We start from the raw sequence: 15515 nt of genomic DNA, 5'->3' as shown, positions 1-15515 counted from the left end.
AGCAGTATTCAAGCAGTGGGCGAACAAGCGTACTGTAACCTACTTTCTTTGTTGTCGGATTGCATTTCCTTAGGATTTTTACAATGATTCTCAGTCTGGCATCTGCTTGACCGACGATCAACTTTATATGATCATTCCATTTTAAATCACTCCTAATGCGTACTTCCAGATAATTTATGGAATTAACTGCTTCCAGTTGCTGACCTGCTATTTTGTAGCTAAATGATAAGGGTCCTATCTTTCTATGTATTCACGTCACATTACACTTGTCTACATTGAGATTCAATTGCCATTCCGTGCACCATGCGTCAATTCGCTGCAGATCCTCCTGCATTTCAGTACAATTTTCCATTGTTGCAACCTCTCGATACACCACAGCATCATGTGCAAAAAGCCTCAGTGAACTTCCGAGTTCATCCACCAGGTCATTTATGTATATTGTGAATAGCAACGGTCCTATGACACTCCCCTGCGGCACACCTGAAATCACTCTTACTTCGGAAGACTTCTCTCCATTGAGAATGACATGCTGCTTTCTGTTATCTAGGAACTCCTCAATCCAATCACACGATTGATCTGATAGTCCGTATGCTCTTACTTTGTTCATTAAACGACTGTGGGGCACTGTGTCAAACGTCTTGCGGAAGTCAAGAAACACGGCATCTACCTGTGAAACCGTGTCTAAGGCCCTCTGAGTCTCGTGGACGAATATCGCGAGCTGGGTTTCACACGACCGTCTTTTTCGAAACCCATTCTAATTCCTACAGAATAGATTTCTAGTCTCCAGAAGAGACATTATACTCGAACATAATACGTGTTCCAAAATTCTACAACGCTTCATCGAACCCGTACATACAACAAAAATTGATGTATGTGTGCATGTTTCACATCTACTTCTAAACCACTGGATGGATTTGATTTAAACTTTGTACGTTTATCACTTGCCGTTTGGAAGGGAATACTGTGGGCCTTCCAAATTTCTATTGGGGCAGGGGTGACAGGCAAGGAGGGTGATGAGGGAGGAGATTGGGAGACAGGAGGGGAAGGTGGAATAGATGGACACTGATAGGGGGAAGGAGAAGACGCACAGAGAGAGGGGAAGGATGACATGGAGCGAGAGAGAGAGGGGGGAGCAGGTGGACAGAGAGAGGAAGGAGGATGAGATGGACAGACTGTTTGGGATAGAGGAGGTGAGTAGCAGTATGTGTGCGTGTGGGGAGGGGGAGGAGGGGGAGGAGAAGATGGATAGAAACAGGGAGAGTATGAAGGGGACAGAGCGAAAAGGAAGGAGATACACAGAGGGGGAGGAGGAGGTGGATATAGAGAGGAAGGAGGTGAAGATGATCTAATAGAAGATTGGAATATATACATACTCATCCCGTAAAGTTACAAAGAACGAAGGAAACGGGCGCTATGGATACATTCTTATGTAAGTAAGCAGAATGCTCCAGAGAATGTAATTCGTGAACTGATGCTTGATACATAGGTTTTTCAGAATCGTACCAGAATGTCATTACAAGATTTCGGGTACTTCATGCAAGCAACTAGTCCAAGACTTGCTAAAATCGATGCAGATATGGGTTAGTGTATAGCAGTTAAGCCCGATTAGCGATAAACCTTCACACCGTGTACCCTCTGTCCGCCTAAAGAATTGGCAACCTTTCAGACACGAATGCAACACGTGGATGCATATGTATAAGGCGTTGCCTCCCCGGACTGCGTCGATCACAGCAAGGAGGACAGACAGCAGGATGTGCGCCACCAGAAGTCCTCCATGTCACGTCTGCGAAACTGGATCGGCACAAAATCCTCCGCAACGGGCATATACTGGGCGTCACAAGCCAACACATCGGCAGTTTGCTCCCCCAGAGCTCTGGGCCAATTCATGCGCTGACTCTTAGCAGCCTGTTAGAGACAGATAGAAAGTCACTGCACGGCATCTATGACTTTCCAGCGATATCCTGAGACGTATCTGTCAGCCAACTACGCTGAATGCTCGTCCTCCGTCCTTGGGGATTAACAGTTGCATAGTCTACAGCTCCAACTACAGATATTCACTGTGTGTTCCAGGCATATGCCTGTTAATGTCTGAGAAATTGCATAATTTTTTTGTTAGTGCAATAAAACCCTTGTTATTGTTCGTCTGTAACTCTTTATTCTTATCAAGTATCCCCCCGTGGAGATATATACTGGCTACGAGGCACTGGACCCAGATGGTTATGTGTGTGTGTGTCTTTTTCTTGTTCGGCCGGCGCGGAGTGGCCGTGCGGTTAGAGGCGCCATGCCACGAACTTGTGCGGTCCCTCCTGCCGGAGGTTCGAGTCGTCCCTCGGGCATTGGTGTGCGTGTTATTCTTAGCATAATTTAGTTCAAGTAGTGTGTAAGTCTACGGTGAGATGACCTCAGCATTTTGGTCCCTTAGGAATTCACACACATATGAACATTTTTGTTAGTTATTCTTTCAGGTCACCTGATATTCGATTTCTGTTTCTTGTTTCTCCGCTGCCGAACAGCTCGTATCCGAACCCCTTGACATGATGTAACAGATCTTGTAACGGTACTTTGACCACCGCGCCTCAGCCAGGTCAAAGATGTGATTTACGATCGCGTATGCAGAAGAACGCTGCGCCAGCGACAGATTTTCGTAAGGAATTTTGATCTTCTTTTACTTTTGCGTAGGTACTTGTTTTAACAACTAGTTCATTATTCTCTTGTTATCTTGTCTTCATACCTTTAAGACCTGTATTTTTTGGCGCTGATGTTAAAGAATGATTTTAAGTGGAAATTAAAACTATATTATGAAACGAACACACAGCGTCTTCAAATTGTTTCAGTAGTGATTCGCAATGGTTGTCGCCAAATTTATTAATTAATCCAGACAGTGAGAACTTCAAGAATTTTCATCAGACGGAGAACAAGAGAACCAGCGAACAATGTAAAAAGGACATCCTACAAGAAAATCAGGAAGTATTCCAGATGCAGCCACGAAGACTATATTATAATACACTCCTGGAAATTGAAATAAGAACACCGTGAATTTATTGTCCCAGGAAGGGGAAACTTTATTGACACATTCCTGGGGTCAGATACATCACATGATCACACTGACAGAACCACAGGCACACAGACACAGGCAACAGAGCATGCACAATGTCGGCACTAGTACAGTGTATATCCACCTTCCGCAGCAATGCAGGCTGCTATTCTCCCATGGAGACGATCGTAGAGATGCTGGATGTAGTCCTGTGGAACGGCTTGCCATGCCATTTCCACCTGGCGCCTCAGTTGGACCAGCGTTCGTGCTGGACGTGCAGACCGCGTGAGACGACGCTTCATCCAGTCCCAAACATGCTCAATGGGGGACAGATCCGGAGATCTTGCTGGCCAGGGTAGTTGACTTACACCTTCTAGAGCACGTTGGGTGACACGGGATACATGCGGACGTGCATTGTCCTGTTGGAACAGCAAGTTACCTTGGCGGTCTAGGAATGGTAGAACGATGGGTTCGATGACGGTTTGGATGTACCGTGCACTATTCAGTGTCCCCTCGACGATCACCAGAGGTGTACGGCCAGTGTAGGAGATCGCTCACCACACCATGATTCCGGATGTTGGCCCTGTGTGCCTCGGTCGTATGCAGTCCTGATTGTGGCGCTCACCTGCACGGCGCCAAACACGCATACGACCATCATTGGCACCAAGGCAGAAGCGACTCTCATCGCTGAAGACGACACGTCTCCATTCGTCCCTCCATTCACGCCTGTCGCGACACCACTGGAGGCGGGCTGCACGATGTTGGGGCGTGAGCGGAAGACGGCCTAACGGTGTGCGGGACCGTAGCCCAGCTTCATGGAGACGGTTGCGAATGGTCCTCGCCGATACCCCAGGAGCAACAGTGTCCCTAATTTGCTGGGAAGTGGCGGTGCGGTCCCCTACGGCACTGCGTAGGATCCTACGGTCTGGGCGTGCATCCATGCGTCGCTGCGGTCCGGTCCCAGGTCGACGGGCACGTGCACCTTCCGCCGACCACTGGCGACAACATCGATGTACTGTGGAGACGTCACGCCCCACGTGTTGAGCAATTCGGCGGTACGTCCACCCGGCCTCCCGCATGCCCACTATACGCCCTCGCTCAAAGTCCGTCAACTGCACATACGGTTCACGTCCACGCTGTCGCGGCATGCTACCAGTGTTAAAGACTCCGATGGAGCTCCGTATGCCACGGCAAACTGGCCGACATTGACGGCGGCGGTGCACAAATGCTTCGCAGCTAGAGCCATTCGACGGCCAACACCGCGGTTCCTGGTGTGTCCGCTTTGCCGTGCGTGTGATCATTGCTTGTACAGCCCTCTCGCAGTGTTCGGGGCAAGTATGGTGGGTCTGACACACCGCTGTCAATGTGTTCTTTTTTCCATTTCCAGAAGTGTATAATAAACTCAAACGAATAATTAACATACCAACATTGCCAGTACAGAATTATCACATTATAAGTGCCACCAGTAATAAATCAAAGAACGTGAAATTTCAAGCTCTCATTAACTTCACATTTTCAAATATACCACTCAATTACAGTGTTCTGGCAGTAGACAAATTAGTTGTGCACTCCTATTAGGAACTGACTTTTTGAATGAATATCAATCAATCATAAATTTAGGAAAAGGGAAATGTCATTTAAGCGTAAACCAACAACAACTGACAATAGAGTTAACACAGGGTAAAAATTTAAACAGTAAACAAGGTAAGTTTGAACAGTTACATTTTGTGTATCCACCAGCAACAAACATATGTGATTTAACTTTTAATGAAGCTGTATCCCAGGGAATAAAACCTAATGATCTATATGACAAATGCACGGAATCTGAATATCTGACGAGGGAACAACAACTTGAATTAGTTGAAGTTTTGCAGCAATTTGCTGAGGTATTTGTGCAGAAACGTGGAATTATTAGAGGCTATACTTATGAGATTGATGTTAAACCACACAAAACATACTGCAGAACATATTATAATATTCCTTGGTCAAATAAACCCGCAGTTTTGAAAGATATTGAAAGATTGCAAGCTTGGGGTATCATTGAAAGGTCACATTCACCATACTGTAGTCCGATCCTAGCAATTAATAAAGAGGATGGTAGTGTAAGGTTAGTGCTGGACGCACGAGAAATTAACACAGTTATAATCCCAATCAACACACGATCTATTAATTTGGAAGAACAACTTTTAAAATTTCATAATGTACAGTATTTAACCAATATTGACCTCCGCTCATCGTCCTGGCAGGTGAATCTCCATAAAAACACCCGTAAATACACTGCACTTCCATGTGAGGGACATATTTATCAATTTTGTGTTCTACCCTTTGGTCTACGAGTGAGTTCTGGAGTATTTATTGAAGCCTTAGATGCTGTTCTTGAACCAAAATTGTTATCGCAAATTACAGTTTATGTTGACGACATTGTCACTGCCACCACTACTTTTGAAGCAACTGCTCACTAAATTTTCTGACACAGGTGTCACTATCAATTTATCAAAAACGAAATTAGGTAAGAGAGAAATCAAATTCCTTGGTCTCATCATATCAACTGAAGGCATTTATCCAGACTCAAGAAAAATTGATGCAATTATGAATTTTCCATCCCCACAGAATCGTAAACAGTTCAAAGCTTTTCTTGGTCTATCTTCATTCTTCAGGAAATTTGTACCCTACCACCTTCTTAGCAGTCCACATATTCTATCTTTACTCAAAAGAAATAATATTTGGTAATGGACAGAGTTCTGTCAGACAGATTTTGAAGCGATTAAGAATGCTTTAGTAAATGCACCGTTGTTATGTCATCCTGACATGATGTCAGACTTTTGCCTAGTAACAGATGCAACTTCCTATGGACTCGAAGCATTTTTATTCCAAATTCATGTAGAAAATGAACAAACAGTCATCAAACCTATCAGTTTTGCTAGCCGCACACTCACTGAATGCGAAAAGTCGTATTCAGTGATCGAGCGCGAAACAGGTACCATAGTATGGGCATTTCGCAAATTCCAGTACTTTCTATGGGAAAAACTTACTAAGCTTCATACTGATCATCAAGGCCTTTCTTTCCTGCTTCCATGCAAGTTATTGCATTCACGTCTTGCACGCTGGTGTGCATCACTACAAGAGTATATATATATATATATATATATATATATATATATATATATATATATATATATATATATATATACTCCTGGAAATTGAAATAAGAACACCGTGAATTCATTGTCCCAGGAAGGGGAAACTTTATTGACACATTCCTGGGGTCAGATACATCACATGATCACACTGACAGAACCACAGGCACATAGACACAGGCAACAGAGCATGCACAATGTCGGCACTCGTACAGTGTATATCCACATTTCGCAGTAACGCAGGCTGCTATTCTCCCATGGAGACGATCGAAGAGATGCTGGATGTAGTGCTGTGGAACGGCTTGCCATGCCATTTCCACCTGGCGCCTCAGTTGGACCAGCGTTCGTGCTGGACGTGCAGACCGCGTGAGACGACGCTTCATCCAGTCCCAAACATTCTCAACGGGGGACAGATCCGGAGATCTTGCTGGCCAGGATAGTTGACTTACACCTTCTAGAGCACGTTGGGTGGCACGGGATACATGCGGACGTGCATTGTCCTGTTGGAACAGCAAGTTCCCTTGCCGGTCTAGGAATGGTAGAACGATGGGTTCGATGACGGTTTGGATGTACCGTGCACTATTCAGTGTCCCCTCGACGATCACCAGACGTGTACGGCCAGTGTAGGAGATCGCTCCCCATACCATGATGCCGGGTGTTGGCCCTGTGTGCCTCGGTCGTATGCAGTCCTGATTGTGGCGCCCACCTGCACGGCGCCAAACACGCATACGACCATCATTGGCACCAAGGCAGAAGCGACTCTCATCGCTGAAGACGACACGTCTCCATTCGTCCCTCCATTCACGCCTGTCGCGATACCACTGGAGGCGGGCTGCACGATGTTGGGGCGTGAGCGGAAGACGGCCTAACGGTGTGCGGGACCGTAGCCCAGCTTCATGGAGACGGTTGCGAATGGTCCTCGCCGATACCCCAGGAGCAACAGTGTCCCTAATTTGCTGGGAAGTGGCGGTGCGGTCCCCTACGGCACTGCGTAGGATCCTACGGTCTTGGCGTGCATCCGTGCGTCGCTGCGGTCCGGTCCCAGGTCGACGGGCACGTGCACCTTCCGCCGACCACTGGCGACAACATCGATGTACTGTGGAGACGTCACGCCCCACGTGTTGAGCAATTCGGCGGTACGTCCACCCGGCCTCCCACATGCCCACTATACGCCCTCGCTCAAAGTCCGTCAACTGCACATACGGTTCACGTCCACGCTGTCGCGGCATGCTACCAGTGTTACAGACTGCGATGGAGCTCCGTATGCCACGGCAAACTGGCTGACACTGACGGCGGCGGTGCACAAATACTGCGCAGCTAGCGCCATGCGACGGCCAACACCGCGGTTCCTGGTGTGTCCTCTGTGGCGTGCTTGTGATCATTGCTTGTACAGCCATCTCGTAGTGTCCGGAGCAAGTATGGTGGGTCTGACACACCGGTGTCAATGTGTTCTTTTTTCCATTTCCAGGAGTGTATATATATTAACCATCCAATAGCTAATAAGATATTTGGTTATAAGAGTATAAGAGGTCAATAAAATTCTTCTGGGTTAGAGACCGCATTGTCATTTATAAAATCTCTAACCCAGAAGAATTTTATTGACATTGACAACGGCCGCGGAAGCCTACGGTTACAAGTATAAGAGGTGTTGCTATTGAGGCATACATACATTAGAGGAGGCATATAAACAATAGAGGAGGCAGAGAACTGAACAGAATTATTTTCTTTAGGAGGAATGTGATAATAGTAATGTAATGAGTAATGAGTGATGTGAGTGACTGAATGAGATGAGTGAATGTAATTTTAGTGTAATAAGAGGATAAATAGTAATATGGAGAGAGGTAAATGGAATATAAATGGAGAAAAGGATATTATTATTGTTGAAGTAAAAAAGGAGGTGATGGTGAATAATGCTGAGGAATAAATATATGTTATTTTGTGAAGAATGAATAATAGAAACAGGTGAGAATGTTATGAGTAATTGAGAATATGTTGAGAGGAGAGAAACTAGATTTGGATATAGCACATGTACTCATGGAGTACAGAATGAAAGTAGTGGAAGCAGTATTATTTTATTGAAAGATTGGTATAGCTCAGATAATAACTTATGTGATGTCTTATATGTATTCTTGTAACTAAAGGTGAAAGTACAGAATTATGTGGAAAGAATTATTTACAGCAGCCACTAATCTAATGGGAACTCGTAATGAAATTTTTGGAATTATGTAGGCTTGACACTTCAGATTGGAAGAATTATTAAAGAGAACATATTTAGCAGTCATCTAATGGTATAATTAAAGCTCATCTAGTGTACTGAACTAATGCACCATTAAATAGAAAGAAGAATAAGGAGAAAATAAAACATCAGTCCTCCTTTCTGGCTCACACTCTCATCTCTACATTAGAAAAATTTAATACACGTTGATGAAGTATTTGACATTATATAATTTGTGATTATCTGACAGTGTGGGGAGACATACACAAATATTTATTTATGGATAGAATTTTACACTTACTACAAGGTAAGTACAGAATGGATATACAGCAAGGAACGCAGCAGACATTATCTGACATGCACTAAGATGATTTATTTATTTATTTATTAAGTACAACATTTATTTATATTTCTTGATACTCATGAAAGGAAGTAGATGAACTACACAAACTTTATAGGAACATGATTGACTTGAAGTAGGTATATATACACTTACCACAGTGATGTACATACTTGTAGGATCCTGAGATATTTAGAGGGGCACCACTCTTAGAAACGGTAATAGTGGGGATACCACACTCAGGAACAGTATTAGATATATGAAATTTTACATTATATTAAGTTAACATGTATTTTGTCTATCATATTTTATTTTGTGCAGTCCACTGTAGGAGATGACTTTACTAGTATTTATGTAGTAGTTAGCAGACATCCCATGAACCTATCCTCCTACAGAAGGCTGTCTTGAAGCTTGAAATATGTGTAAATTTTATTCCAGGAGGTAAGATGAATTTTAAGGTGAATATTCTAGAGAGTTGCCACAATTATTTTAAAGTGTTGCAGTGTAACGAAAGGGAAAGGAACAAAAAGGGAAAGAAAGGAGAAGGAACGAGCTAACAAATAAAATAAATAAAATCTATATTTCAATCTGAATGTAATGTAATTCAAATGTCAGCACAATGATATTGAATGTAACGTAAAAATTTACTATATTTTTCATTTAATTCTGTAAATGTACTATATGACAACAATGTAAATATCTCATGTAATGATTTACTGTAAATATTTGTATATTCATATACTTATTATATAAAGAAATGTATTTTAAGGAGATGTTAATGAACTGCAAACGACATGTGCATGTAGCACATGATTCATATAAGTGGAACTGAAAATGCGAAGAGGAAACCAACTGATGGAACACTGGTCAAGAAATATTTACGTAGTGTCAATATGCCTTGAAGTGTATGGTGTAGTGGAAGCCGGCAGGTCTTCAGGTTGGTGTAAAGGACAAGCACATCACCTGTCGTAGGCAGTGAGGTGTTTTCTGTGCCCTCATTGACCATTTATACCCCGGTTGATGCCACCACAATTCGACTGCTGAAGATCACAATTTCGTGTTGACACAATGAACAAACTTTGGCTTTTCAAGTCACATGCAAGAGATCCCGGCAGTACATACACATTCAGAAGCCAATACTACGTTTAAAGACATTGGAGCAATATAATAGAAACATTTATTGTTCGAATTAATTCGTTGTGAACACGACTGATGTGAACTGAAGTCAAACGGTGTGCTAAGCAACGATAATACGCCGAGGTGCAAAGACATTAATGTTACGAGTCGTAAAGAATATACACACCAAAAATACTGTATACAAAGACTGATATGCAAAGAGCATTGTGTTCAGACATATTTTTGTAATATGTAAAATTCTTTTTTTTTCTCATATTTCTATAATGCCACGCTCGCTTGAGGAGCACGTCAGTAGAGGAGGCATTGTACCGGTACTTTGTACTTTGACTACCGCGTCTCCGCCAGGTCAACGATGTGATTTACGATCGCGCATGCAAAACAGCGCTGTGCCAGCGACAGAGTTTCATAAGTTATTTTGATCTTCTTTTACTTTTGCGTAGGTACTTGTTTTAACAACTAGTTCATTACTCTCTTGTTACCTTGTCTTCATACGTTTAAGACGTGTATTTTTTGGCGCTGATGTTAAAGAATGATTTTAAGTGGAAATTAACACTATATTATGAAAGGAACACACGGCGTCTTCAAGTTATTTCAGTAGTGATTCGCAATGGTTATCGACAAATTTATAAATTAATCCAGACAGTGAGAACTTCAAGAAATTTTCATCAGACTGAGAACAAGAGGACCAGCGAACAATGTAAAAAGGACATCCTACAAGAAAATCAAGAAGTATTCCAGATGCAGCCACGAAGACTATATTATAATAGATACTACATTTCTGACAGAATTATAAGGTAAATTTCAACTCATTTCTGATGCTATTTCCTTACAGTCGCTTTTTGTAGTGTTGCCGACCCCGTCTGCCATTCACAGTCAGATTACGGCACTATCTCAATCAGTAATGCGAAGTCCGCGTTATCCGTAACTTATTGCATCAAAATTCAAACGACAATCAGATTTTCTATTTTGTATTTTCACGGCAGAACCCCGAGAAAAGGAAACACCACAATGTTGGTCTTTCTGTGGGACATGCAGCACATAGTGAGCTTTGCAAGAGCGTCTGCCGATGGCTTCCAACGCTCTTATCGGCCGGGCCTCAAGGCTAAATGCTTTTGCGGTGCACCTTCGCACTTTCGCTCTTTTGACAAGAGAGTCGAACGTTGGTCGAACTACGTGGCGCGCCTTGATATGCGTTTTCTGGCATGTGGTACCTCGGGGTACGCCCATCGTAGGGCATTTCCTCTGACCAACATTGAACCAGAGGTTTAGCACTTTCTTCAGTAATTGAAACCCCAATTACTACCGCATGCTCTATCATATACGGAAGTAATGTTCTGCTTGCAAGAATTTTTGACTCGCAGGTCATCGATGCTTTGGCGTGGCACAAATTTTTCAACTACCATAAGCAACAGGGCAGACCTACCTTGAATGGACTGTGATACTCCAAGGCCTTTATCAGGAATGCCAATTTGGGTGTTCCAAAGAAGTCTCTAAACAGCCTGACGCTGCATCACTCGTTTGGGGCCTGCTCCTGGTCCGTGAGGGGCTACGGACAGACTTAATGAAACTGCAAGGGCTAACACTTAACAATTGTCTGCAGATGGTTCAAGCATTCAAGCAGTCCACCCATACGTCAGCTTCCATACAAGACCCTTCTTCTGTTTATATGGCCTGCCCTTCCCACCATCCAGTACCGCTCCTTATGGACACTCTGCGTACTGGTAAACAGGCATTCCCTGTCCACCGTCTCCAACACTTTCCCTTCTGCGTTAACTTTTGCACCACCCTTCCTTGGTGTGGCAGTCAAAGGACAGTTCACAGCCCTCTTGCAACGTTGGACCACGACCTGTAAAGGCGCATCCTCGATACCCAGAGGCGGTGCACATATTAGGATTTGACCCCCTGACAGCTTTGGAACTAGAAGTGCACTGACAAGCCTTACATCCTTAATCTTCAAGAGAAGTATCAGTCAGTGTTTGAGCCTTCTACTATGGGCTTCATGGGATTTAAAGCATATATCACCCTAACGGCCAGGCCCTTCTTCAAGGCATGGAATGTCCTACTCATCCTGAGAGATAAGTCACAGGCGGAGCTGCAGTGCTTGCAAAACGCTGGAGTCTTGACAGCTGTTTCTAATAGTCAGTGGGCAACATCCATTGTGATGGTCGACAAATTTGATGGATCACTCTGAATATGTAGCGATTCCAAGTACACCATTAACGTACAATTCATTATGGGTGCTTTCGCTATCCCAAAGATAGACGAGATTCTTACTCAGATGACTAGGTTCGAGATCTTTGCGAAAAATGACCTCAGGGATGCGTATCTACAGCTTCTTCTTCGTCGAAAAAATGGCTCTAAGCACTGTGGGACTTAACTTCTGAGGTCATGAGACCCCTAGAACTTAGAACTACTTAAACCTAACTAACCTAAGGACATCACACACATCCATGTCCGAGGCAAGATTCGAACCTGCGACTGTAGCGGTCGCGCGGTTCCACACTGTAGCGCCTAGAACCGCTCGGCCACTCTGGTGGGCTTCTTCTTGGTCAGGCGTCGCGTGATTTGCTGGTAATCAACACACCTTTCGATCTCTTCCGCTACAATTGCCTCCCCTTTGGGATTGTAGGCGCCCCTGCGATGTTTAGGACATCTCACGCAAGCAGTACCGGACACAGCCCACTACCTAGATGGTATCATCGCTGCGGACTGGTTCACACAAAACCTTACTGATAACCTAGACGCTCTTTCCTCTCTCCTCTATGCTGCAAATCTTCGTAGATAAGTGCCAGTTTCTCGTTCCTCAAGTGGAACTCTGCAACTTAGGAATCTGGCTAATGACGCAACATGTCCGTCCTATGCAGGATTTACCATCATAGACGAATGTAAAGCAACTTCAATCCATATTGGGCCAGCTGAGTTACTATCGCAAGTTCATTCCCCATGTTGGAGCTACAGTTTCTCGGCTGACACATCTCTTGGACAAAAACATGGCATTGAATTTTGATAGGACTTGCAACTGCACTTTCCACGCCGTCAAGTGGGCATTACACCAGCCCACCTGTTTTGGACATCCCTGCAGATGCATCTCATTATGGTGTAGTAGCTGTCCTCTCGCCTGTAGTCAGTGAGGTAGAACGACTGGTTGCTTTCATCTCGAAGACATTGACATCGACTCAATGCACTACGAACAAATAGAAAAAGAAGCCCTGGCTATTGTCTTTGCTTTAAATAAATTCCATGACTATGTCTACAAATGGTATTTTACTGTACTGACCGACCACAAGCCACTGTTGCCACTATTTCCTGCCGATGCCAACATCCCCAAAAAATCGGCTCTCCTCCTTCAGTGATGGGCTCTCTTTCTCCCTAGTTATTCCTGAGACATGCAGTACCACCATGTCAACGCCAACCTTCTTTCGCGGTTGCTGATAGAGCGGCATACGGCCTTTCATTCCGTTCTGGAAGTTTGTGGCCACTTAGATACTGAAGACGAAGCAGTTCTCGCCTCACTCCTGTAAAAACTGAACTTGTGGCCCAACATTCTGCAGAAGACACAGTTCTTCCCGAAATACTCCTTCTGGTTCCGTAGGAATGGCTATCAGACAGCGAAGAGACAGTCAGCCCAAATGTTCATGGTTATTGGCATCGCCAGCACCAATTATCTGCCCTCATTGATGTCTTGTTAGATTGGTTGGTTGGTTGTTTGGGGAAGACCAGAAAGCGACGTCATCGGTCTCATTGGATTAGGGAAGGACGGGGAAGGAAGTCGGCCGTGCCCTTTCGAAGGAACCATCCCGACATTTGCCTGGAGCGGTTTAGTGAAATCACGGAAAACCTAAATCAGGATGGCCGGACGCGGGATTGAACCGTCGTCCTCCCGAATGCGAGTCCAGTGTGCTAACCACTGCACCACCCCGCTCGGTGATGTCTTGTTACTTCAGGACGAAAACAGTTGGACTCGAGTGATCATCCGATTCTCTCGTCAACGCCAGGTTTTACGCCTGCTTCACCAAAGTCATTGGAGCGTCGTATTGAAAAAATACCTGGTACAGCAACAATTATATTGGAAAGAGATAGATAGTGACATTGCTGCCTTGGTGGCCACATGGATATCTTTCCAAAGCAAACAAAAAGCCCTACTGAGCGCTTTTTTCTGTGGCTGGAGCCATCGACACCGTGGTCACGACCCCACTGGGATTTTGCGGCCCTTTTTTTAGCCATTAGTAATTCACTGTGGTTTTCACCGGATCAGGTTTCCCGTACATCACTCAGTCTTCTACATTATCTCCACATTTGATTCAAACCTTTACCTACCTCTTGTCTGTTGAAGGACCGCCAGAAACAATATTCACGGACAGTGGGCCTCAGTTTAAGTCCGCCGTGTTCACGTCTTTTGCGTGTCCAATGGAATTACTTTTGCCCACGCAGCGCTTTTCCATCCAGCGTCCAGTGGTCTGGCGGAGAGATTCGTTCGAACATCTAAGGATCAGCTATCGAAGCTTCGTCAGTACCACTCTCTGGACGATGCTCTCTCCAACTTTTTAGTCTCTTATCGATCGACCCCACTACAGGGAACACGTCCAGCTGCAAGACTCCATGGATGGCTGCATCAATCACTTCTCTGCCTTTTCCACCCCACAGCAGCTGGAGGAGCCACCATCACGAAGTCGTCTGCATTGCTTTTCTATCCACGATGATGACTGGTTCCCAAAGTTCTCCAAAAAGGCCGGCATCAGGCTTTGGCAGATGCAGCTATTAGAATGAGCGATGGTCAAAGTACTATTCCTGGAAGATTCAAATTGTCGCAAACATCTGAATCAAGTCTGCTCCACGAAAGGGCTGTTGGAAACCAACACATACTCTAGACCTTTCCTCGTTCCAGGTTCATCTGTGCCATAGGGAGACGCTATAGGCCAGGCACTACCTCTGTTGTCCCCTTCATCTTCCCCTGGTCTTCCATTGCCAACGCCAATGGTCGTCAGCCAGAGTGCTTGGGACCCACTCCCGCTAGGGGGCCCTGCTGACGCCATGGAAATCGATTCTTGACGGCGAAATCAACTACTGCCTAACTCTTCCTGTTGTGGGAAAGGGATGCCAAGTACCCGACGTTCGTCTAAAGAGATCAGTAACCCCTGAGACACTGGGGCATCACGACGTTGCGTGTGTTCAAAGTGTTGCCTGCCCGGACTGTGTCGTCACAACAAGGACAACGGAGAGCACGACGAGTGTCACCAGAGGCTCCCCATGCCAAGAATCAATTTGCTCTCCACTGTGTCATATGTGTTATACTGGACCGACATGAGCTCCTCCGGGCCCTGACTATGTAGGGTGGTGCAAACCAACACATCAACAGTTCACTCCACCTGAGCTCTCGGCCAATTCATGCTTTTGCTCTCTGGAGCCCATCACTCAGAGCCCAGTTGGAAGCCATTGCAGGAGGACGAACGAATTTCCAGCGATATCCCTCGATATACCCGTCAGCCAACTATGCCGAATGGTCAACCTTCGTCCTTAGGGATTATCGGTGGCATGGTCTTCAGGTTCAACCACGTTTATTTAGTGTGTGTTCCAGGCATATGACTGTTAGTGTCCTTTAATTCTTATCAAGCATCTCCCCATGGAAGACATAGCACTTTGTAGCTAGTGTTG

Source organism: Schistocerca gregaria, chromosome 7 (assembly GCF_023897955.1).
Source record: "Schistocerca gregaria isolate iqSchGreg1 chromosome 7, iqSchGreg1.2, whole genome shotgun sequence".
NCBI classification, from domain to species: domain Eukaryota; kingdom Metazoa; phylum Arthropoda; class Insecta; order Orthoptera; family Acrididae; genus Schistocerca; species Schistocerca gregaria.
This window is presented reverse-complemented; position numbering follows the sequence as displayed.